A 27,062-nucleotide genomic window follows, 5' to 3' on the forward strand; every position below is an offset into this window, starting at 1 on the left:
TATGCTTAAAAAGTCACATCAGCGGGCCAACATCAAATCCAGCTCCATGGGGTCTTCTGTTCGAGATGAGAGTGATTGTAACTCCAGCAAAGCCAGAGATAAGTGTGTGAGCCACATAAACCTCATGATTAGCCCTTTCAAGGAGCTGCACCAGGGAGCCCTCCTGGTAAAACACAGCTAAAGAGTTTGAAGACGCTGTAGGAGAGTGAGCTCTGTCACGCAGCTCCATCAACGGGCTTATTCAAGTCAAAACTTCAATGCATATTTCATGACACTTAAACAGTGATTGCTGCTATGGAGCTACACTAGGGGGGTGGCTCTGAACTATTAATGCACAACTATAGTCTACACCTTTGTAATATTTCTCCCTTAAGTCTAAAGTTGTTTAAGGCTTCTTGTACCAAATGTGGCATGAAAAATCTCTTCCCCATTCTGTCTTGCTCCTTTTACACATGTGCACATGTCCCATGACCCAAATAACGGCAGTGGTCATGTGACCCCTTGCTAAAGATTGAGTTGCATGATGTCATAAACAACCAATTACACAGAGTTTGTACACATTTTGACTTATTCTAAAGGCATCAGCTTCAAAGGAAAAGTGTTTTCAAGAAGAAGTGTGAAGTACTTAGAAATTAGTCAAACAGTCTCCAAAATGACTTGCTAAGTGAGTCTCAGCAGGGAGACAGGTTTCCAAAAGCTCACACAAGGCATAATCCACCTGGAACCACACAGAGTGTGCTCAGAACATCAGCTCAATAAGCTGCTTTCGCAGAGAAATTACAAAACTAAACTTTCACATTCTGTGATGAAAATGTAAGTGGTGAAAGTCACAACTATGATGCAAGGGTGTTGCTAGGGCATTGTTATACAGTTGTTAGGGGACTCAGTGGTTGCTAGGGTGCTGCTAAATAAATAAATACTAACAAGAAGAAGATGATTAAATTATTAATTATATCAATCAAAATGTATTGCAATTATTATTATTATTTAGCAACATTAAAATAATTATACAGCACAGTATAATAGTACTATTATTATTATTATTATTATTATTATTATTAAATTCCAAAGGCAATAACAAAAATAAAATAATTATTTGGATGAATTATTTATACATTTCTGGCTAGCTGCTATATATTTTTTATTAATATTCTGGTTCATATATTGATATAGATAGCTTGGATAAGTCTGTGATTTTGCAAATCTATAAAATAAGCAAATCTGGTTGGTTGAAGAGGTACAAGTAATTGCATTTGAGGTGTCAAATCATAAAGGGTTACACACTGAAGTTTATTTATTACTTAGGGTTAGGGGTTTGTTCGAATCCCTAACCTCAAGTATATAAGCAATAGTAATGCCTTAGCAAGCAGCACTAATAATCAAAGGTTCCCTGTTTGGATCCAGTTGAAATAAACCCTCTGGCTTTGGCGTTTCAGCCGGCTTTTAGAAACTGCTTTCAAGCTGATCTAAGATCAGCTCTTTCACTTCCAAAACACTGGAGTGTCTGTCTTAAATCAAGGTAAAGACGACTGGTAGCCAAAGGGCGAGAGTAGTTACACTGATCCAAGAACGCAATAAATCCCCTGATTACAGCATTACGGGCAGCTTTTTTGATTCCATTTGAGTAAGCAATGTGAAAGATTGAGTAAAGCGCAAGAGAAAGGTTGAGTAAGACAGAGAAAGCTGTTTTCCTTGAATTATTCTGTTGGCCGGAGCTCTGATTGACAGGACACACATGGATACAATTGCTCACAATCACAAAAGCACCTCCACTACACACATGAACACACACACATTTGTGGAGCCTATAGGGAGTGTGACTCACTCCAGGCCTGCACACACACACATACACAGGTTACTAATGGAAAGTGTGAATCAAGTCCGGACATGCATTAGTGAGCACAGTATCAGGTTTCAGGAGACATATGTGCACTTGGACTGACAACACACTTACACACACATACACACTCTATATATACAGATCAGGGCTCTCTCTGGTGGGCCACGAATCAGAAGGTTGTTCTGTGATGCTGAATGAGCAGCAGCCAAACACTGAGTCATCAAAGCGTACTGACTGCCACACGACCACAGCAAGTGAAATTTGCTACAGACCCTGTGAAATCAACATTTTGTGGCTTTCAGTACATTTGTGTTTCATTTGAGGTCAAATATATGCTAGTGCACTCTATGCAGTGACAAAATTCACTTTTAGCAGACAGACGCATTTAAAATTTACACTCATTCTGTGGCATGAAATCAGACTAAAAATATTGATGACTCATCCTGGCCTACATACACTACCATTTAAATGTTGGGGTCAGTAAGATTTTTTAATGTTTTTGAAAGAAGTCTCTTACTCTCCCAAAGGCTGAATGTATAATATACATTACATTTTTAAATACATTTTAAAATATATTAAAATAATATATTTTATACGATTCTTCCGAAATTATTCTAAAATGCTGATTTGGTGCATTCATGATTATTATCAATGTTAAAAACAGTTGTGCTGCTTAATGTTTTTGTGGAAATGGTGATACTTTTTTTTTTTTGATTATTTGATGTATAGAAAGTTTGATGTATAGAAATAATTTATTTGAAATAGAACATTTTTGCAAAATTAAAAATGTCTTTACAGTCACTGTTGAATAATTTAATGCACTGAAAAAATGAATACAAATAAACAAACAAATAAATACATTTTTATAATTCTTACTGACCCTAACTTTTGAACAGTACAGATTTTTGTCTAATCAAATGCTCAAGAATGATAAAGTCCCCCCCTGACAGTCACACATTTCTGTGTCATTTATTTTACCCTACTTTAAAAAAAACTTGAAAAATTGTTTAACAAATTACACAAAAACTCATCCCACTCATATTTCATGAATGATGCAACGTGAGTGCAACACAATAAAGTGTGATTTGGTCAATTGCTTGGTAACAATTTCTATCACACTGCATAGCTCCGCCCACAGTGAAATCTCACTGGTACAAGATCCTGCCCACATTACAGTTTACTAAACATCAAACAGTCTAGTTGCCATTATTACATTAGTTCCAAGTAGTTCCAGTTGTGTAGTTCCAAAAAAAACACACACACATCTTTGATTAACTATTAAATACGGAATATACTCTGACTAATTAAGCTTTGTTGCAAAGTTCAAACTTAACCCTTTGGTTACCAACTTTGACCTTTTTTGCACTGCCAGTGTGCACGGTCAGTCTGAAATTGTAACTTCAACCAAACCTCGTCACAGACAATGTGGGAACCCAATGCTATTGATGTGACCCTAAGCTGACCCTGCAGACCAGCTGAGGCAAATCTGCAAAGATCTGTGGAATTCAGTTGCAACTTTGTAATTACGAGAAACAATGTGACTTAATATCTCGCAATTCTCATTGCAACTTTATATTTCATAGTGTGACTTTATATCTCACAATGACTTTAAATCTCACAATTGTGACTTTGCTTCTCTTAAAAGCAACTTTATCTCTTGCACTTTATTATGTCTTGCAACATAACTTTAGATTTCATAACTGCAACGTTGCTTGATATAAAACAATCACAATTACAAGAAACAATATAACTTTATATCGCTATGTGATTTTATATCTCACAACTGAGACTGTATATATCTCCAAATTGTTACTGTGTGACTTTATATCTCACAATGACTTCAAATCTCACAATTGTGACTTTGCTTCTCTTAAAAGCAACTTTATCTCGTGCACTTTATTATGTCTTGCAACATAACTTTAGATTTCATAACTGCAACGTTGCTTGATATAAAACAATCACAATTACAAGAAACAATATAACTTTATATCGCTATGTGATTTTATATCTCACAACTGAGACTGTATATATCTCCAAATTGTTACTGTATATCTTATGATATCACTTTAGATCTAACAATTAACTATTTCTCCTAATTGTGACTTTATATCTCACAATATGACTTTAACAATTGACTTTATTTCCCCTAACTGGCTCCATATCTTGCAACATGACTTTAAATTTCACAAATGCAACTTTACAAGAAACAATGTGTCTTTATATCTTGCAGTTATGAGTTATATCTCCAAATTGTTACTGTGTATCTTGTGATGTGACTTTAGATCTAACAATTGACTTTATTTCTCCTAATTGTGACTTTATATCTCGCAATATGACTTTAAATTTCACAATTGTAACTTTGTAAGATATAAAGTCACTGTTTTTTTGTAATTGTGACTTTATATCTCACAGTTGCGACTTTATATCTCCAAATTGTAACTGTATATCTTCCAATGTGACTATAGATCTAACAATTGTGACTATTTCTCCCAGTTGTGATGTTATATCTCTCAATGTGACTTTATATCTTGCAATATGACTTCAAATTTTGCAACTGCAACTTTGTGAGACAGTCACATTGCTTTTTGTCATTTGTGATTTTATATCTTGCAGTTGTGACTTTATATCTCCAAATTGCTACTGTATATCTTCCAATGTGACTATATATTGAACAATTCTGACTATTTCTCCCAATTGTGCCTTCATATCTCACAACGTGACTTGTCTTATTTTATTTTAAAGTTAATTTCACAATTACCTTTTTACACAATAGCAACCAGCCGAGGTGGAGCTGCAAAGATCTATGGGTTGCGAAATGACAGATTGTCAGATTTTCTGTGTGTCACCAGAAATGGCTGATTCAACTTATGGGTCCATTTTAAAATTAATCACACACTGACAAACACTTTTCCAAACATGTCACATATTCCTCACCTGTCTCTTGTTACATTTGGCAGATGTGCCTGAATTGTACACACTCCCCCCCACACACACACACACTCATATTCTACTAAGATCTGAGACTAAAGAGAAGCAGGAGAGTATTTTGGCATTGGCACACACATGAGTAACTGTGGGTGTCCATGCCGACTATTTCAGCAGCATATGTAGGACAGCCAGCAGCAGGGACGGAGAGCTTTGGCAGTCTCGTCTGCCCACACCCAGATTTAGCCCCTGTTCTCCTCACTGTCTCCATATGAGGAGCCAGAACTGGCTCGAACCCCAATGACAACTCCACACTGACCTCAGATCAGTATTACAGCACAGGCCCAGGTACGGTTGTGAAGACACAATTGGGGCATGCTGTACTCTTATTTGGTACAGTGACAGCACTGCAGGTGGCTGATACTCACTTGTGTAGTGTCACTGACCTGACATGTATATAAGGACCTGTGTTGCGTTGGTTGAATATGTTGTGTATTCTGTAAAGAAACAGAGATTTGCAAAGTGTGGTTGCACATTCTGGTGTCATGAAAAAAAATGAGCGAGAGAGTTCCACACAACCTTTTATGGACACCTGTTTCCACCTCCAATTACAAAAGTCAACAAATAAATAAGAAAGTACCTGAAAATGTATATCTCATAATTGTGACTTTAAAGGGACAGTACACCCAAAAATGAACATTTTCTGTTAATTTACTTTCTTGCACAGACCGATTGTTTCGCTTCATAAGACCTCAATAAATCATTAGAAGCCATGGATATTAATTTTGTGTTATGTTTTTATTCTCAAACAGGGAAGCCACTGACTTCCATTTTATGAAGCACCAAGGACCACAGGTTCAGCTAAAAATCTTCTTTAATATTCTACTCAAGAAAAAAGTTAAATTATAAATCACAATTTGACTTTATATCTTATACCTTTCAATCTTGAAGCTGTGGCTTTGTTTCTTGTAAGTGCAACTTTATATTTCATAACGTGACTAGTTTGCAGTATCACCTAAAATCGTGACTTTTCGTGACCTAAAATTTTAAAATTGTGACTTATTTTCTCGCAACTTTATATCACAATGTGACTTTATATGTTGCAATTTGACTTAAATTTCACAATATTTCACAATTCTGACTCTAAATTTCACAATTGCAACTATATAAAGTAGCAATTACAAGAAACAATTACTTTATTTTGCAATGTGACTTTTCAAATCACAGTTGCAATTTTATATCTTCAGATTGTTACTGTACAATGTGACTTTACTTTATATATAACAATTATGACTTGATTTCTCACAATGGTGACTTTCTCTACTACAACATGATCTTATTTTAAAGTTAAAGTTATCTTTTTTTACTCTTCAATGACTGCCTACTTCTATAATTATAATTAATAGAATTTAATTCTAAGGGAAAGAAAGAGGTTGAAAAATTACCACAAAATTGCAACCGCTTTATTGCAAAAAATCTTGACTAACTAAAACACTAAAAGTGAACTTTAGGGGGGAGGGAAAAAAATTATACAATAGTAACAGTATAAGTGGACCTTGAAAGAGTCTCAAATAGAAAAAGAAACTCAGTCCATGCTTTGTTGAATGTCTACTACAGCGAGTGAGCAAGAGAGAGAGAACATGTGTGTATATATCAGTGTGTGCCAAGGGACTTCCCCTGGGAGAGTGGCAGTTACCAAAGTAAGTGTGAGGTTCTCGGTGTGTGTGTCTCTACTGTAAGCAGGTGCAGAGAAAACCCTAGCAAATCTGGGTCACCCGAGAAAACCAACACTTCACATACACTGGACATATAAACGCGACCTGCTCTCATTCCTGCCAGTGACATAATTACATATTCCACATCTGTACATCACAATGACTATATACACACAGAAACCTTGCTTCAAAGTCAGACACATTCATTATTCTGAACCACTCTGAATAATGTCCACGTTTTGTGCCAACCAGTCTAACTTCAGCACAGGGGATCAAATGAAGGGACGTGCCCATCCCAGTGACAGTGTGTGTGTAAATTGTACAGTGAAAACTCCAGAGCGAAGAGTTTAAACAAACACAGTCCTCCCTTTCAAAAAAAGACTTCTACAACTAATTCAGTTTAAAGCTGGCTTCCCGTGCACACCCATCATTTTTGGGGTTTTGTGTGAGTGTTTGGCTGAATTGTAGACCAAAGAGGGATCTATTTATTTATACTGAGTGACCTTATTCACAAGATTTGTGCCACACATCTTAAATAACATTATCAAGTGACTAAAACATTCAGTAACTGTGTGGTAGTAACAAGGAGTCAGATGCTCCAGACACAAAAGCTGTTCCAGTTAGAAGGCAGCAACATTACATGTACAGTATTCTTTGCAGAGAAGGCAATTCCAGAATGAAATGCAACTATCAACGTGATTAAAATAAATAAATAAATAATAATAATAAACAGTTATAATTATATTTAATTATAATACTGCAGAATATAAAAAATAGCTTGCGACCATTTCATCCAATATTTTTTAGGTATTTTTATGCTTATTATAAGAAAATAATTATTATATAAATTAAGTCATTCATTGCTGCTTCCATATTATGGGTAATAACAAATAAGGTTTGATGATAGAAAGGAAAAATCTTGTTTGAAATGCAAATGCTAGGTTCAAAATATAATCTTTGTAAGCAAAGATATTCATGTTGGTTAAAAGCTTTGAAAGTTTTGAAATTAACTACTTAATGTCAAGTGGTTAAACCATCATGAAAATTAATGACATATTTTCCTCACACCTTGAATACATGTAAGTGTAAAAACAAAAATAACTATATATTTTAATAAATATGTTTTGGGGGTTTAGTCCACTTGAGCTTAACTCATAACAGGTCAACATATCTATTATTATTAATAATATATATTTTTTAAAACCTACTGACTTTAACACAATCATACGGGGTTGACCCTTGGGTCTTGATTTGGCAGACAAAAGTTTCTGATATTAATAACAATTTAAACTGCTTCACTATTAACTATTGTGGCATAATCCTTTTATTTAAAAAAAAAGATTAAAGAAATAGTAATAAAGATTATGCTACACTACTTATGAAAACACAAATTATGTAAGTCATCATCTTAATAAATTCCATTTTAAATGTGACTTAACAGATTTGGGTAAAAAAAAAAAAACATCACATCACATGACCCTTACATTAAACAATTCTATTCAACCAACACAGCAAATTAATCCCTGACAAATTATTGCATGCAGTTCAGTCACTCACTGCAGCTTCTGTTAGTTCCTACATCTCAGTTTTAGTTGTCTGCAGTCTGTTCCAGAACAGCTTAACTGCTGTCCGTGGTGCCAATAAATGAATGGAAAGGAAATATTTTACTAGTTTTATTCTAATAGCTAATAGGCTGGTTTCAGTCGTATACTAGCTCAAAGCTTGTTTGTGTGTCAATACAAACTCAAAGTCTACGAAAACATCAAAAAACATCAGAGAGGTGGTCAAAAGCCCACAGTCTGGCACCAACACAGAGAAATGCACAATAAAGCCACATTCAGACATGTGAGTACACACACACACACACACACACACAAGCACAGCCACAACAGCAAACACATCAAAAGAGTCCCACTTCATTACTAGACCTGAAGCATCCATCGCAGCGCTGGCACATGCGTCCAGATCGCAAAACTTTACATCCAAAGCTTAATAGCTCTGGAGGCTCTCCAATTATTTTTCATTGAAGCATTCAACTTTGTCACATATGGTTCGTTAGGGAAAATAACGACAGAAACAAACTAAACAAATGTTAACCTGCTAAAGCCAGCCTAAACTGGTTTGCTGGTCTTAGCTGATCTCACAACCTGGTCAGGCTGGTTTGTTGGCAGGTATTAGAGGAAGGTATTTTTCAGGCTGGAAGACCCCAGCTAAGAACAGCAAACCAGTTTAGGATGAATTAATCCAAAACTGAAAATTCAGTCATTATTTACTCACCCTCGTGTCTTTCCAACCCTATATTTCCTTCTTCTGCTGAAAACAAGAGATGATATTTTGAAGAATGTTGATAACCAAACAGTTTGGTCTCCATTGAATTCCACTGTATTTTTTTGCAAATGCAATGGAAGTCAATGGGAACCGTAACTGTTTAGCTATCGACATTCTTCAAAATATCATCTTCTGTCTTCCACAAAGAGAGACACAGTTTGTATTTTCTCAGCAGCAAGTCCAGATAATTTGGTTTGGAAAGAATTCATAATGAACTTATAGAGATCTCATTTGTGTTTCTTTTTTGCTCTCTGGTTGATCCTGAAACCCAAACATAAACTAAAGAGTTAAATAAAGAAATAAACAGTAGGATGGAAACCTCCTTTTAAATGGACTGGACTGTGAAACACTAAATTTATTCTCTCTCGCTTTTCTTGCTTGTACAAATCTGGCCTCAGATCAGGAGCCAAGGGCAACTTCTCTCTTCACCACAGGCTCAAATCCCTCCATTGTCCCTTTGAGCACAAGGCCAGTGTGTCTCTGAAGTGTAAGTGTCAGTCTCCTGACTACAACTTGACCTTGCTCATGAAACAGGCCTTTATCCCAGCTTCAACAATCAAGCTCCTTCTTCCCACACTGACATCAGTATAGTAGGCAGAGCGGAGCGTCCCTGAACACCCCCAAAGCTCTGAGGCCTTGAGTTACTCCAGCCGTTGGTGGAGATGTGGCCTGCCTGCCATTTCTTGTGGTCTAGACACCCATTTTGGACTTTCGGGCCGGGCCATGCTGCCTACACATTCCCAAATCTAGACTGAATGACCCTCCATTGGCCAGAGCACATACTTGGAGAGATCATCCAGTGTCAGACGGGTTCATGTTCTGAAACCTTCTGAGGAGCAAGGGGTGGTAAGAGAAGTAGAGCAGTCATGTTCAGTGCAAAAAAATCTATAATCTAGACTAAATAATAATATTTTACTATAGCCCTGTGAATAATATGCAAAGGAAAGTGGAAAAAGGCATCCAATATTATCGCACTAATATATATTTGGGATAGTGCTGTACAGTGGTTGTAGATGGAACCAGTCTGATAATTTGCAGTATGCCTATTAAATGCAAGAAAAATTCAAATATAATGTTGAATGGAAGCAGTTTCTCACTTTGAAAAAAAAAACATTTAAGGAAAAAAATCTATTTAATCAGTCTATGTATCAGTATTTGTTGTACTTGTTGAAAAGATGCCCCTGAAAATAATATTTAAAATATATAAGTAAAATAAAAATTAAAAAATAAAATAAAACATTACATAATAAAATAAAGATGCCTTTAAAATATTGTTTAAAATACATAAATTATAAAATAAACAAAATAATAAAATCAAATTAATAAGACGGCACTTAAAGATACCTTCAAAACTCTAAAATTAAATTAAAATTAATTTCTTAAAACAAATTAAAAATAAAAGACGACAGTACTTCTTAAAACATGTCTTATATTATTTAAGATATATAAATATGTTATATGATAGTACTTGTTAAAAAGTATAAAAATAAAATAAAAATGTAAAAATAAAATATAGTATTTTAAAATATAAAATAAAATAAAATAAAATAATAAAATAAAGAAGGATATAATGCTTTATAAACTGGTGTAGCCAATGCCTCAACAAATTCCAGTTGGGCACCTACAGCTCAAAAATCTCCCCATATCCACAAAACCAGGGGTTTTCATTTTCACTGAAACACAGCCGTCAAATGTGGTCCCCATACATAACATAGAGATCCTCTCAGTCAGTTCATGTTAAATCCTGCAGTCAGCTGATCTTGGTTTGGTCTTGGACAGCTTAAGCTGGGTACAGCTGACAGAGTCAGCTTAGATGAGAGGAAAATGCAAAGCAGATGTCATGACTATGTTGTTTTGTCAGGTGTATTGTTCTTATCCCCATCTCAACCAGCTTAGCAGCCCACACAATAATGCTCTTAAAGCCTGGGGAGCCCACATATACAACTAGGCTTTCAGATCACTCAGAAGTTATAAAGAACCCCAAAACATTGATTACAGAATGACGCATTATGCTTCCCTGTGCTTCAACTGTGCCTTTCACAAAAGCCTTTCGTTTTATAACATATGAAAAGGGGTTATTTCTCACGAGACCGTGCAAAACTACATATTTTCATAACATACTAGTCAGTGGGTTGTTTGAATGACTAGTCAACTAGTTCCTCTTATGAAAGTCCTGCGTAATTACTTTGGTTAAGGGTCACATCCACCAGATACTGCATGTGTAGCGTATAGCATGTGCGTTTTTGCATTCAAAAACAGCTGTATGGAGAGTAACAGAGAATGTAGAGATTGCTGGAAATGTTATTAAAACTATTCTTTTACTATTTTTAAGACAATCCAGAAATTGTGAGAAACTTTTGGAATATGTACACTACTGTTCAAAAGTCTGGGTTTGCTATGTTTTTTAATAAGTATATCATATACTGTATACACCAAGGATGCATTTATTTGATAAAGAATACAGTAAAACATTTTCAAATATTAATAAAATCTAAAATAGCTTTTTTAAGACGCAATTTATTCCTGTGATGTCAAAGCTTAATTTTTAGCAGTCATATTACTCCAGTCTTCAGTTTCACATGATTCTTCAGAAACCATTCTAATATGCTGATTTGCTGCTCATGAAACATTTCTTATTATTAATGTTGATAACAGTTGTGCTGTTTAATATTTTTGTGGAAACCATGATGCATTTTTAGGATGCTTTGATGAATAAAAAGTTCAAATGAACAGCATTTATTTGAAACAGAATTATTGTAACATTTCAAAGCATCTTTACTGTCCTATTTCATTAATTTAATGCATCTTTGCAGAATAAAAGTTATAATTTCTTTTTAAAAATGACTGACCCCAAACTGTTAAACAATAGTGTACATAGACCAATTCTAACAATACATTTGCAGTCTGTTAGTAATTATTAATTAAAAATGTTCATAATAAACTAATTAATAAATATAATCAAATAATACATTAAAATAAAATATAATAATAATAATAATAATAAAATATGTTTGCTACAAAAGTTGGTTGACTTCTTATTTCTTCTCATTTCACTTCATGATTTTAGTGTGCTTGTCTGTAATAAGCTGTTAGCATGCTAAAACCCTCGCAGAAAGGTTATGTATCTAAATTCGTGCCATTTAAAGTACACTAGTCTGGTAAAAATATTAAAGATAAAAATACAATTAAAAATCCAGTTTAACTCAACAATTGACCAGCCACTTGCTGGATGACTAATCAAGTATCTCAATTTATCCCTATTGCGGTCAGACCAACTGTTTGTTACCCTTTTCCCAGTTTCTCAACAATTGTACCATTCATTATATTCAATTTCTCACCTTCTTCCAAATAAAACATAGGCTAAAAAGGACCACAAATTTGGAAAATCTGGGATGAATCACCTCACGCATTATGCAGATGTCAGGACTCTGCAGTGCTCTACAATAAGATGAAGACCTGAGCATACTACAGTACTGGAGCACGGCCAGAGTACTTGACAATGAGACACACCCACCTCCTCTAGGAGTAAGAGAGGAGTAACCTAAGCAGCAGAGCTCACCTCATAACATTCTGCTCACAATACTTCATTCTGTACCTGCATATTCTTATGGGATAGAGGTCTTAGATTTTGGGCTAGAGAATCCACTCTAACCAATCTCCAAGCTGTGAGACAGATGCAAGCTTTACTTTTTATCACACAATTGCTACTAGTCTGCAGTTTAAAATGGCTTTGATATGTACTCTGGGTTAGCTATACACAAGCTCTGTGAGTGGTTGCTCCGCAGAGACCAGAGAGGACAAAATAAACCTGAAACTTCAAAGAAGAACCTAGAAGTACAAACAATACAGGCTTCCTGATATACATCCAAGAATATACACCCACCCCTTAAGAAAACTGACCATAGTGCTTGCATAATAACCGTAGTTTTACCGTGGATAACCATAGGTAAAACCATTATCACTACTTTTAGATCATTTTCTACAAAACCATATTTGTTCCACAGAGGCTCATTGGAAAAGAAATATGCCTTTACCAACATTTTTGCAAAACGTACCTATACAAACAAATCTTTTTACTTTAAATGAACACTCAGTGGCAGTAACACACCAACAACCTGTGAACCACACAAATTATGATTACGCGCCAGATTATTGATTAATAAAGACTTATTTTTTGCACGGCTTCTTGCACAATACTATGTTATGGTCTCAAAATGCTTGTACCATAATGCATGATTTGTAAAATAATAGATTTTGTAATACACGTTTGAATCACATAACCCTCTCCATATGTGTACAGCTTTTCTGATGTAGTAAACTTGCTCGGTAGCTCACCTGGTACAGCACTGCTAGCCATAATAAAACAGTTCAAACACTTGTAAAGGCAATTAAAATTGGAATGGTTGTTTCATCAAATGTGTTTTTAATCTCACGTTTGCTTTTGTTAACACTAGGTGGTAAATTATTTTCAAATGCGATAGAGCATTAACCTTTAAGTGCCACTCACCAGGAAATTCATTTCCAAACTGCTGTGATACATATAACAACAAATGGAATAATACATTTCCAGATTCACGTGCAGCTGTTTCAAATAAAAATGAACACCCTTCCAAACATTTCACTTTGAAAGTATCAAACTATCAAAAGGTGCAAGAAGCAGTGTAATATCATTTTGCAGCAACGTCGCCAGGCACCAATGAGTTGTATTTGTTATAAAATAAATAGAAGCTTAGAGACATTTAGAACGATAACTATATATCTGCCAGTACTATAATAAAAATTAAGTAGATTATTTAGCGGGAATCGACAACATTTCCACCAAAATACAACAGTTAATGCTTATAATGCAGTACAAACATAAAGGATAAGTCAGATGGCTTATCCCTTCCAAACGTTTACCATAGTTACCTGTCAAACTAGCACAGTTCCTGCAGTTATATTACTACTGTAAAAGCATAATAAATAAGTGTGACCTCTCTTTTAAACAGAGTATGAGGCTTTCAGAATCTTTCTGGCAAGGCACATACTGTACCAGCCTAACCACAGTTGTATTGCACTAACAACTGCAGTAAGCATGGTAGGCTATTTCACTGTAAACTATAGTCAGTGGTGTAGTGGTGCCTGGAGAAGTGGGTATACTCTTAATTTATGCCCCCATTTTTTTAAGCATTGTGATCAATTTATCCAGAATTGTGCAGCCTACGTTTGACTGACAGTTTCTTCCATGGCATACAGTGACGGGCAAATAGTAACCCCCTACTTCCCCCATACCTTTTTACAATGTATCTATATAGCCTACTATATAGTGCACAAAAAAAAATAACAAAAATAATGTTTAGAGCATTTTTAATACAATTAAGCACCAAGCTGCAATATCAAACAGGACCACAAGGAGACGCCAAAATATCACTAAACCTACTGCCTTGACCTGACTGTACAGGCTTCTATACGGATCCATTCAGAATCTAAAAAAACACCTTCAGGCTTCAGCAGCGTCCATTATAAAACACTCGTGCTTTTAAGCCAAATACACGCTGAAAATAATAATTCTGGAGGTGACTCTAAGCCATCTCTAATGAAATCGGTCGGGTTTTCTCTGTAGCTGTTTTGAACTTAGGCTACTGTTTGAAGGCATTCATTTACTGGATCCTTCAACTGAGAAGTTTACCGGTTTAAAAAAAAATCTGATTGCAAAAACTGGCTTCTTTTCATTTTTAAGGTATTGTTTTCGTTATAATGTACAGATTCAAATTAGGAGTCAATAATTAAATATTATTTTATCACTCTGCGCGCCTCCCTGACATGCACTCAAGCCCCAGACCGACTCCGCTTGCAATTCTCCGGCGCATTCTGTGCTTCACAATCGCTCGCTTGCACGTGGGTGCATGCGTTCGCTGTTCGTTCGTTCGTTCGTTCGTTCTCTCTCCCTCTCTCTCTCTCCTTAATTCGACTTCATTTCAATAAATATCATCTTTATTTCTACCATGGTAAATGTCTGTAAGGGATAATTAAAGGACTTTCAGATAGCCTTTGTCAAGGTACAATTAAAGGCCAAACCTGCAGACGTCATACATTTGAGTCTGCACGTGTGTTTGGATAACTAAAGACCTCGGCTCAGCTAACAGAAAACTAGCTGAATGAAAGCACAGGACCTTTTTCTTGGCCAGCATGACTGATTTTATTTTAAATGAACTGTGGAATGTTACAAAATGGTTAAATGGTGTTTAACCAGCTGTCAGTGTGTTGGGGAAGCTTTTAAGCACAGTTCACTTGTTTAACTTGGAGTTCAACTAAGCTTCATACACTATGCACAATGCTAACCAACAGTGCACTGGTGGTAACACTGAACGATAGTGGGATCTTAAGGATTGATGACTGTACTAATACAAAACAAAACCATCCATATGCACATTTACCAAATGGTTTATTGCTCCATGATTCTCCTAACCACTGTGACAGACAACAACATTTGGTGTTATTGTTGCTACAACCAATATGATGCACGTAGGCAATGAAACAATTTTAAGAGTAACTTTGGGAATTGAATCAATCAGAGCCTGCCAGTCAGCTGTGGCTCAGATGAACACAGTGCTGAACGTGTTCAACAGTATTCACAACATCACCATTGATTGTATGTGCATTTAGAGTACAAATACACTATTGGTGTAAAATTGTTGTAAAAGTTCACATGTATAGATTTTTGTAATCGTGTAAAAATCTTTAATGTCACTGTTGATCAATTTAATGCATCCTTGCTGAATAAAAGTATTCATTTCTTTCCAAATCTTACTGAATCCAAACTGTAGTGCACTCGCTATCACTGTTCCAAACACACAAACCCAAACCTAAGTGTATTTACAAACCAACTACTATTTGCAAAGCAACTACTAAACCCAAAGTCAACTACTAAAACTACAAAACTACTAAAACCACAAAGCATAGTCAGCAGAGTCAGCACAGCCGAGTATATTATATATACTTTGTTAGAATGATCTGAAACATCTGCTGAAATCTCGTAAAAGGCACATCCCTTTTCCTTATGTTTGTTATTGTTCCTGTATGGAGAGGCAGGAACTCAAGAGGAGGGAACTGATTGACTGGGTTACTCTCAGCTTATCAATGGAGGCTTTGACTTCACCTAGTACACAGCATGGCCGCCATTAGTCCTGTGTTAAACACTGGAGTCTTTGAGACAGAAGACTAATCACCTCAACAGACCGTAGATGGATACAGAAGAGCAAACTACAAAAAACACACACAAATACATGGGGCCCTAAAAAATGTACTGAGGAACAGTGTACCTTGATACAGTGATGGTATCAGATGTTAAGATAATGGTATGTTGATATACCATAGTACCAAATCATAACTTCAAGGTACTTCAAAAGGTTACAATAGTATTACCGTGAGGCATATCCACTATCCAGTATAGGGTTGCTGTATGTTTTGACCAATCCATTTCCATGACCAGATATTCAAGATCAGTGAATTTTATAGGGCTGCACGATAAATCGCATGCGATATTTAACGCGCCATTAAATATCGCATGCGATTTATCGTGCAGCCCTAGAATTTTATTTGATTTATTTTTATTTATTTACGTATTTCAAATGGATTGTAAGCACTAAGATTAATTTCAAGCTGACAAAACATCAAAATGTCAGAAATTTCAATAGCTTTTTTATCATTCTATTCATTTCCATTACTTTTTTTCAAGCCTGGAGAACACAATTTTGAAATTACCTAAAAATTCCAGGTATTTCAAATTAAGTTGGTACTGGTTGACTGTTACCTCGTCAAAAGGACAAAGTGCTGGCACTGTACATATCCAAAAATATGGCATTACTATGGTTTATGTACAAAAAAACATGGTACATTATCAAAAAAAGGTGGCATAACCATGATGTATTTATTTAAATTAGCATTGAAAAGTATAAAGTCAGTAAGTTTTTTTAAGGATGCATTAAATCAGTCAAAAGTGACAGTAAAAAAAATAAAGACATTTAAAAACAGATATGTATTTCAAATAAATTCTGTTCTTTTGAACGTTCTATTCATCAAAGAATCCTGAAAAAATATATATAAGAATAATTTCTGAAGGATCATGTGACACTGAACACTGGAGTAATGGCTGCTGAAAATTCAGCATTGCATCACATTAATAAATTATATTTTAAAATATATTCAAATAGAAAACAGTTCTTTTATGATATACCATAGTACCAAATCATAACTTCAAGGTACTTCAAAAGGTTACAATAGTATTACCGTGAGGCATATCCACTATCCAGTATAGGGTTGCTGTATGTTTTGACCAATCCATTTCCATGACCAGATATTCAAGATCAGTGAATTTTATAGGGCTGCACGATAAATCGCATGCGATATTTAACGCGCATCTTATCAGTAAAGCCGGTTCTGTAATCAGCGGTAAATCTCCATCACCTGCGTGCTTTCAGTCAGTAAGTTTTTTTAAGGATGCATTAAATCAGTCAAAAGTGACAGTAAAAAAAATAAAGACATTTAAAAACAGATATGTATTTCAAATAAATTCTGTTCTTTTGAACGTTCTATTCATCAAAGAATCCTGAAAAAATATATATAAGAATAATTTCTGAAGGATCATGTGACACTGAACACTGGAGTAATGGCTGCTGAAAATTCAGCATTGCATCACATTAATAAATTATATTTTAAAATATATTCAAATAGAAAACAGTTCTTTTACAATGTAAAACATGTTTCACAATGTTAAGTTTTTATATTAATGCAGATAAGAGCACATTTTGAAAGGTAGTGTAAATCCAAAAAGACAACACATTACTACTGCACATGTCCAAAAAACATGACGTTATGGTACTTTTTCCTTTAACTTTTTTGTACTGTACCAACTGTACAGACATGTTCATAGAGACATGCTTACACTGCAACTAAATGTGCACAATCATCTCAACCCTACACACGTCCTCACACACCAACATATAAAATTTTTCTTCCAGACTTTACAGAGGGGTCCCGCTGCACCTGAAGGGTTGGGTGTGAACGCTGTCTTTCCTCCATTCTGCTTCCAAAGCAAATACTCCTATTGGCAGCGCTATCCTGAGAGCTCTGTCGCAGAGTTAGACTTTAATTTGTAAAATACACCCATAAATGTCATTCAGCATAACCACTCGGCTCCGGCCTTTTAACGCATGCTACATTAAATAGCATTAGACTCATATCGCATTCTTTCTTCTCCTTATTATTCCATTATTATAATTTCCTCTAACTTGCTACTGCTTTGGGAATGAAAATGCACCATTATTAATGTGTCACGCTAATAAGACACATTTAAAAGTGAGAAAGAGGGAGCCCCGGCTTGCATAAGACCGACATTAAAAAGACATTAAACTCAGTTCTGAGGTGAATACCCATTACCTGAGAAAATAATACAAAAGTAAGAGAAGTTAGACAGAGAGAGAGAGAGACTTGCAACTGTTAAACTTAAGCAAGCCTACCTGAAGGTCAAAGAATTTACTGTATCTTCTGTAGATGATGTGGGACGTGGAGTCAGAGTATGTGACATTGATGAGATATACCTGAAAAGAGAAAGAAGACAATTAGAATCTCTACAGTTTAGTTACACATTTCGGTATAAAGGATGATGATTTCACTATAACAATTGTTTCACTACGCTCTGAAATGTGTCAGGAAGCAGTTCATAGTGCAAATATGCAAATTTACTTATTCTTATCATCATTTATTGTTGATTTCGTCTTGTGCAGTTGTCTCAACCTGCATTTTTGAGTTGAGTTGAAACAGCAATTGCACGCGTTCATTCAACTTTTAGCCTGGTTGAGGACAAAGAAACGTAACATATCCTGTTGTCTGGATAATCTATGGAAATATAGTTATGCCTACACAAAAAAAATAAGTTGAAATAACAAAATCACAAAATTATTTTTTTACAGTGTGTGACATTCTAACCTGCCATTGCTTGGCAAAAGCATATTTGCCATTCATTTTTAGGCCAAAAAAAGTGGGTTAAAACTCAAGAGCGAGATATGTAATGACATCACAGCACTGAGTGGTCAGGAAACGCCACTGTATAGACAGGGACAAGTATTTCCTGCGTGTATACAATTCCTAACAAATCCAGTTCTGTTGTCCTGCAACAGAAATAAAGATCAGACGTTTAGTTCCTCCACAAGGCCACCAGCAGACAGTATGACATCATGCGGAACCGAGCACTCAGAGATGAGGGGAACTGCTGACCTGTTCACAGGAATTTTCCCCTGGACGGGATACTTGCAGGGTGCCTCTGCCCTGCACCCGACTCAGCAGTGGATGGGACAGCTTCCTCTGTCTTCTAAACACAGGACATGTGTGATCCGTCTTTCATGACACACTGCCATGTTAAGATCACTCCTAATAAAGACTATTGTTTTTGAGGTTTGAATGACATTGGGGAAAAAAAGAAAGAAATACTTTTGTAGAGTTTTGTCCCTTGGCAGTTAATAAAATAAGCCAAAAAACATAAATAAAAAAAAAATAAACAAAGCAATGTCCTGGTAACCACCCAAAACACCCTACCAGAGTTATTATTGTTAACTAAACCTGAAATTATTAAAAACATTTTGGTTAATTGAAATAAAGCTGAAATAAATAAATATCAGATGAAAAGCACCAAAATTATTAACTGGAAAAAAAACATACAAATAATAATAATAATAATAAAACTGAAATACAAATGAACTAAACCTAAAGAGTATTATTTTAAAAAGGACAAAAGCACATAAGAACATTACCAAAAAATAAACTAAAAATAAAATGAAAACTGAAAATATAAATAAAAAAGCAAATTTAACAGTAATAGTATATAAATAATATTAAAATAACACTACATCCTAAATATGTGCATGTAAATATGTATATTGGCTTTTTTTTTTTTTTAAATCATGATTTTTAAAGTTCCCATTTGGAAATTGCACATTTTATTTTTTTAATAAAAAAATCACACCTCCTTGCAGTCTCACAAAAACATATGCAACCATGTTAACAAATAATTTACAAATCTATTTTATTATATATATTTGCATCTGTAGTTGACCTAGTTCCCAGTGCCAATTAAAACAATCCACAGCTGATATAAACAGATTAACTACCTGACAAATGACATTCTTTTCCCCTTTAACTGTAAGACATTTCATTTACATTTAGCACATTTCCTTGCAGTGTACACCTAGTAAGTGTGTAATATTACAGGCTCATTTCAGCATGATATTCCAACCACAGCTCTCTAGCATCAAGCCTTCAAATAAATTGCCCCACCAATTATGGGCTGCAGGACAGTGTGTTGACAATGTCTCTCAGGGTCTAAACTCAGACAAGTCAAGCCTGTTCAAGGTCTTCTCTACTGTGAGCAGCATGTCTGAGCTGATCCTGGAGAGAGAAGTGTCTGGAAGCTGTATTTGTGACACTTGGGATCTAACAGATTTGAAGTTTTACTGTGATCTTTAGTGATCTCCTGTCAACCCTGTCAACACAAAGTGTATGAAGCACATAGTAATGTGTGTCTTTGCAGTGTAATGTGTATGTGTAATGGCTTGTTTAGGCCATAGATGTGAAAAATATAATACATGATTAAACATTGCCACATTTTTGCTCCGTATTGCAGAGTATTGCATGTCTGTTTACCATGGTAACCAACAAAATACAAGTTACTCCATGCATTTATTAGTGATTTCTGCTCAGGCAGGCATCACTGCTGTTCATACTTTTTTCAGAATTTCCAAAAACCCTTGTTATTACAATTCTGCACTTAACTTCTCTCACACCACATGTGCTATAAACATGAATGAGACCTCAAATTGTGTAGCTTGCTGAGAGGAGGTGTGCTATTGTTTAAACAATTACATTTGCACCTGGCAAATGATAAATAGGGCAAAAAGAAGACTATTCCCTGAAGACAAGATGAAAATTCACTATTCCCTGCATTGTCCTTTAAAAGAGTTAATGAAAATGAGTGAGTGAATTTGGACACTAAGTGCACCAAAAAGATGGCATCTTCTGGCGAGACACAGGAATTCATTCAGCGCTCACTAGTTCTATTCTAACATCCCCAACATTGTGGTACTATGTTTTGCACCTAGCAAAGCACTAGCATTAACCCAGCAAAACTCAGAGAAAACATGCTAAAACCCCCTAGCATTGTGGGACCAAGTTTTACACCTAGAAATACCCTATAGAAATCACTCAGAACATCCCAGTAACCACGTAGCAACATTCTAATAACCCTAGCATAATGGAACCTAGTTTTGCACCTAGCAAAACACTAGCATTCATGCGGCAAAACACCCAGCAACCACATAGCGACAAGTTAAAATTGTGGTCCTGAGTTTTGCACCAAGCAAAGCACTAGCAATCACCCAGAATACCCCAATTACCACAAAGCAATGCGCTAACACCACTAACATTGTGGCACACAGTTTTGCACCTAGCACAGCACTAGTATTCACCCAGCAAAACACCTTGAAAACCACACAGCAACACGCTAACAACCCTAACACAGTGATCCCGAGGTTTGCACCTAGACCTGTTGAAAAAAAGCAGTTAAAACCAGCCTAAGCTGGTTGACTGGTTTTAGCTGGTCCTCTAGCCGGGCCATAGCTGGTTTGCAGGCTGGTTTTAGAAGGGTTTTGGCAACTTCTTTAGCTGGTCAGGCTGGTCTTTGCTGGCTTTTTAAAATCTGCTACTTCCCCCTTAAACCAGCTAAGACCGCCCAACCAGTCTGGTTTTAGCTGGTTTCTACAGCAAAGCACTAGTGTTTACCCAGCAAAGCACCCTAGCCACCACATAGCAACACGCTAACAACCCTAACGCTGCAGCACTGAGTTTTGCGCTTAGCAAAAAGAAAAAATCAGAATACGTTTTATTGGCGTTCAGATTATTAGATTTAGTTGTGGCATTGGAAATTGTAGAACTCAATATAAATTCACGATACAGAATGTGACATAGAGTTTACACAATTTACACATCACCCTGCAAACACATTACAAACAGCCTTAACATTGTGGCGCTAAGTTTTGCACAGGCAAGCATCGTTGACATTTTCATCAGTTTATAATTTTACAGTACTTGCAGAAACTATGGTGACAGTGCTTAAAAAGAGATTGTTCTAAATGATATGAAACATTTTCCAGTTCTGAAACACTGAAACTAGCAGTAAACCCAGAGTACTGAGCAGACAGAGCGCGAAACACTTTCACATCTGTTGTGAAAGAAACTGGGCTCGATTATTAGAAAAGCAAACCATTTGATTTACCTCATCTCCATAGTCTGTCATGTATCAAAGATTATGTCATGGACCATAAAGTGGGAAGTGGCATCAGCTTTTCTGTGGGTAATGAAATATGCCTGCTATCATATGAAACAGGCAGATGTTTGTGGTGAAGCTGCAGAGAGAGACAGATAGAGGAGGCTCTGACCTGTGCTGTGAGACAGACGGCTTACATGCTTGTGAGTATTTGCATTGTGCCAGGTTAAAGTTCCTCCTCTGTTAGCAGAATGCTGGGAAATGGCCTTGACTAAACCGCCTCACGCTGTTTCCCACAGTGTGTGTGCAGCTATCCAAACAGATACATGCTTATGACACACCGCGTGCCTGGAAAAGTGTGTGAATGTCAGATAGAGTGCGTGAGAGGCTTTCTTTGAAAGCATGTGCTAAAAAGATACTCCACGTGTGTGTGAGTAACTCCTACAGGAGTTATTTAAAGACCCCTGACCGGACTGGCATGTATGGTTGCTGATTCTGCCCTTCTCTGCCCAACTGTAATATGTCATTTCACCACGGAGAGCAGCCTCAATCATCTCGTGTGTTTGTGTAAGATCGCTGGGACCATCTTCATGGCAACCACAGTGGAAAACAGGATTGCTGAAAGCCCACGCCCAAAATATCAAGTGCAACTTCACTGTCCCAGAGAGCGAAAATAGCACTGAAACAAAAGAGACTAAGTCAACAGGACATCCACCACAAGTAAAATTTCTATATTAAACCATGTTCACAATGTTTCTGACATTTTCCAGGCTTTTTTTTTTTAAAATAAAAAATACCTGAAGGTCTTTGACCAAACATTGCTAATAAAACACTACAATGTTTTCTATTCTGTCCGTTGTACTGACAGTGTCCCACTCACCTGGCCATTCCAACTGAGTTTATGACCTGCCATTTTAAAGGGATAGTTCATCCAAAAATGAAAATTCCATCATCATTTACTCACCCTCAAGTTCTTCCAAACCTGTATTAATTTCTTTCAGCTGTTGAATGCAAAAGAAGATATTTTGAAGAATGTTGGTAACCAAACAGTAGACGGTAGCCATTGACTTGCATAGTATGGGGGAAAAAAATACTATGTTCAGCAGTAGAAAGAAACAGGTTTGGCAGAGAGTGAGTAAATGACAGAATTTTCATTTTTAAGCAATCACCTAGCAACCACACAGTACACCCTAGCAACTGCTTAGTAATGCCTTAGCAACCACCCACAACGTAGGATTGTAACAGTGGGTTTTTAACAGGCATCTTCCTCAGAAAATGTAAAAAGCAATTCTAAATTTCTACACTGTAACTAGACACCAGTTGATCAATGCTCACACCCTGAGTAAAAACAGCTCCAAGAATGTGTAATAAACATTTGCTTCATTTTTCTGTTACATTAGGTGGTTTAGTTCAGCCCATTGAATTAATACAACAACAACAATAATAAAAAGAATACATTTTCACAAATAAAATATAGCCACAATAAAATAATTAGTAATAATTATAAATAATAATAATTAACAAAAATAACAAAGTGTAATAAATTCTGTAACAAATGTATTGCTCATTGTTAGTTAATGCATTAACTAACTGTAAAGTGGTACCAAATAATCTTTCTTTCCAAAGTCCTAAAATCAAAAACTAGCTATAAACTACCCATAAACTTTGTTTCTGATTTCATTTCTTGCTACTCAAAGAAAAGAAAAGAAATAAGAACAAATAAGATCTCTTTAATATCTAATTGTTTAGATTCTATGCCTAGAAACAGCCCTAGCATTACATTTAATCAATTTTTTGTCTTAGATTAAATGTAATGCCAGGGCCATTTCTAGGCATAGTATCTAAACAATGTCTCAAATTGTGCTCAAAGTCAAACATCAGTGATTTCAAAATGCTCAAATAAAAGTACTCTAAAAGTACTCTATGCTTTTACCTCATCTCAATAGTTGTCTCATTTGTATCCGTTTTTATTTATTTTAAGCAATTGTAGAAAACAAATATGAAAGTAGATATTTAAATAATGAGAACTCCATGAAGAGTCTTGATCTATGAAAGATCAACCTCTGAGCAATAAAATTTTCCATATGGTAAAAACAGTGGTGAAAAGAGCCTTTTGCCCATAACATCTGTTCTCTGGCATTGGATTTGATTATATCCATTGATGTTGTTGAAAAGCATGCAACAAAGGGTCCTGATTTCAAGTGTTCTTGAAAATCCTTAGACATAAAAGAACAGACGTAACACAATGGAGACCTCCCTCTTCAAATAATTATCCTATGACGGAGTCAAGGAACAAGATTAAGACAAAGCAGCTGGATTCCTGGAGGCCACAGAGACACTGAATATATGTATACGAGCATACTTGTCATTTGTGAGAAGAAAACCCTGATTCTGTTTCCAATGAGATGCAGAGATGCAACACAAAAGCCTTCTTCAAGCAATTCAATACCTGCAGAATCAACAATAATCTTCAAAGTATGGCAGCAAACAAAGCACATCACCCACTGATTAAAAACTTCAACTACACTTTCAAAGGTTTGGCCGCTCACATTTTATACTGTTCATAAATAAATAAAAGTCAGCACAAACACTCAGATCATACGACCAGGAAGTGTCTTAGAAGACCAAACTCAAAGAACAAAACTCTGCATTTCATCAAAAACCTTTCCTTATAATCATGCATTAGATTAACATCAGCAGATCAGACTTTATCATGTCCAGCTGAAGCACATATTTCAAAATAAAAAGCGTTTGCAGCTTTTCGAATAGACAGTAAGAAGTAAAGCCAGAGAAACTTACTGAAAAGCAGTCGTCTTGTCTTCAGATTTGTCATGAGGAGTTTTTAAGCTTGAAGTCTTGGTGGAGCTTAAAGTACAAGCCTCACCACTTAAGTAACTCGACCCCGCCTAAAGACACTATTTCAGGAGACACATAAAAGACTATCCATCTACCATATTTCCAACCATAGTGCATACATGGCCACAAAATGGCATTTTTTATTCAGCTGGTTGAAGAGTTAAAATCTGTGATGTGAAAACAGCAACATATCTATTCATCATGCTGAGCAAGAAGTTAAAGATCTTGTCTAGACATTAAATTAATTTACACTTAGGGATTTTAGAAGTGTGGGATCCTCAAAATCGTGTGATGAGCCAGTTTTCACATTAATACCAGCCTGAGTATTTTTAATAAACCGTTAATAAACAGTTTAATTTTTAATAAAACAAGCAAACTTGCCCTGTGTCACCGAAGGCAAATGCATATGCCAGGGTCCACCACTAACAAGAGGAATGGAGAGTACTTAATGTAGAAAATTTAATGAAATTCAAATTTACACAATGTACTTTCTAAAACATGTTTCTGGTGTTATTGTGAAAAATTAATTGGTGCACATTGTAAAATTAAATTTAAAAAAAATCAAAATGATTTAAATAATTTTATCATTTTAATTTTGAATTATTAAATCTTGTAAAAATTAATTAAATACAAATCAACAAAATATTATTAGATTTATTAATACATTCATTAAATAAAATATATACTTTGTGAAAAACAAATCTGCCGCTGAACCAAATGGAGACAACTTTTCAATGCCCAATATATAAAAATCAAGTCTCATCTGACATTTTTTTCTTGTTGAAATTTCTATTTCACTCCGAAATATCACATTACAAAGTAAAATGGGTTTAAAATGCTGTGTCATGTTAAATGTACACAATCAAAAGGGAATAGTTTGACCGCCATCATCTTTAGTGAGGTGGTAAAACTAGTTCCAGATAATTTTGTCCCTCTGTACAAATTTCCTATTAAATTAATTGTAGGAAAAATCAATACAAAACCAGTGACATACCTTGAATATTTCTATTAAAAGCATTCAGAACAAACATTGTCCCACACAACACACTGACCCAAACTAAGACCCACAAACTCAGAGGCTAAGTACTATAAATGCGTTCCAATCACAGCAAATTTGGCAATTGCTCCAAGCCCAGGTCTCAAGGGGCGAGCGTTTACTGCAGGGTTTAAGCTGTGAAACTGCAGGCGGGTCCACTGGTAACGGGATTCTGGAAAGGAAATTTCCCACAGGAAGTGATAACTTCTAAATCATTACTTGTAAATCATTAATTAAACAATATGTAGATAAAGGCAGAGAGAGCAAAAGATGAAATAGCTTTCTGATCCTCCTCACTGAGCATTGTGATCAACAATGATCCAAAGAACAAACCCATTTGACACTCATTCTCTCTCTACTTCCTTTGCATTTTCTTGTGGTCATTTCCAGTTTGCTGGTGCCACTGGTCACCCTCTTCACCTCTTTCATCCCAATGCAAACGAACATGCACATTCCAGCTCCCAGAAAGGGATGCGGTACAGGAAGTGCACCGCGTTTCCTGGAGAATTGCAGATGAAGAAGTGTCAACTCAGCGTACACGTCAACCTTTGAGCATCAAAACCTTTGGCCTTACAGAGCAACCTGGGGCAAAACACCTCTTCTGAAACCCAAAGAATATGTGAAAGCGGAAGACATTTATTATCCACTGACAAGGACGCTGGTAGATTTAGGAACTGTAACAAACCGATAATCTGCAAATGGTCAAATATCATCCAGCGAATTTTGATTTTTAATATTGCAAGTCAGACACTTGAGAATGGGAGCGATTAGCCAGCCGCCTCAACGAAATGTTGTAACTGGTGGTGTGTAGACAAAACTGTCAGCGAGTGAACACTGTACTGCTATTTTTCAGCTCCATTACACCTACGTGGCCTATCAAACCCCCTCAACAATCCCATCTTTCATCATAGAGCCCTTCGATAGTGCCAGACCCAGCATCCCAGGCAAATAAAAAGCTAAACAAAACATCATAAACAAACACATCATTAGTTCATGTCATTCAATCATCTTAGAAACAATTAGTATGCATTGAATGAACTGAAAATATGATACAATTCTGATAAAGTA

General features: G+C 35.8%; 1 protein-coding gene across 1 annotated transcript in view; it reads right to left on the minus strand.

The window, feature by feature from the left end:
- Window positions 1-18,381, minus strand: part of LOC107692111 (SH3 and PX domain-containing protein 2A-like) — a 92,866-nt gene extending 74,485 nt beyond the window's left edge. The window contains exon 1 of the mRNA XM_016491016.1: window positions 18,306-18,381. The gene's annotated coding sequence lies outside the window, so the exon portion shown is untranslated. The remainder of the gene's footprint in view (window positions 1-18,305) is intronic.
- Between the last annotated feature and the right edge of the window lie 8,681 nt (window positions 18,382-27,062).

The sequence above is a fragment of the Sinocyclocheilus anshuiensis genome, unplaced genomic scaffold (genome assembly GCF_001515605.1).
Source record: "Sinocyclocheilus anshuiensis isolate Anshui unplaced genomic scaffold, SAMN03320099.WGS_v1.1 scaffold322, whole genome shotgun sequence".
Taxonomy (NCBI): domain Eukaryota; kingdom Metazoa; phylum Chordata; class Actinopteri; order Cypriniformes; family Cyprinidae; genus Sinocyclocheilus; species Sinocyclocheilus anshuiensis.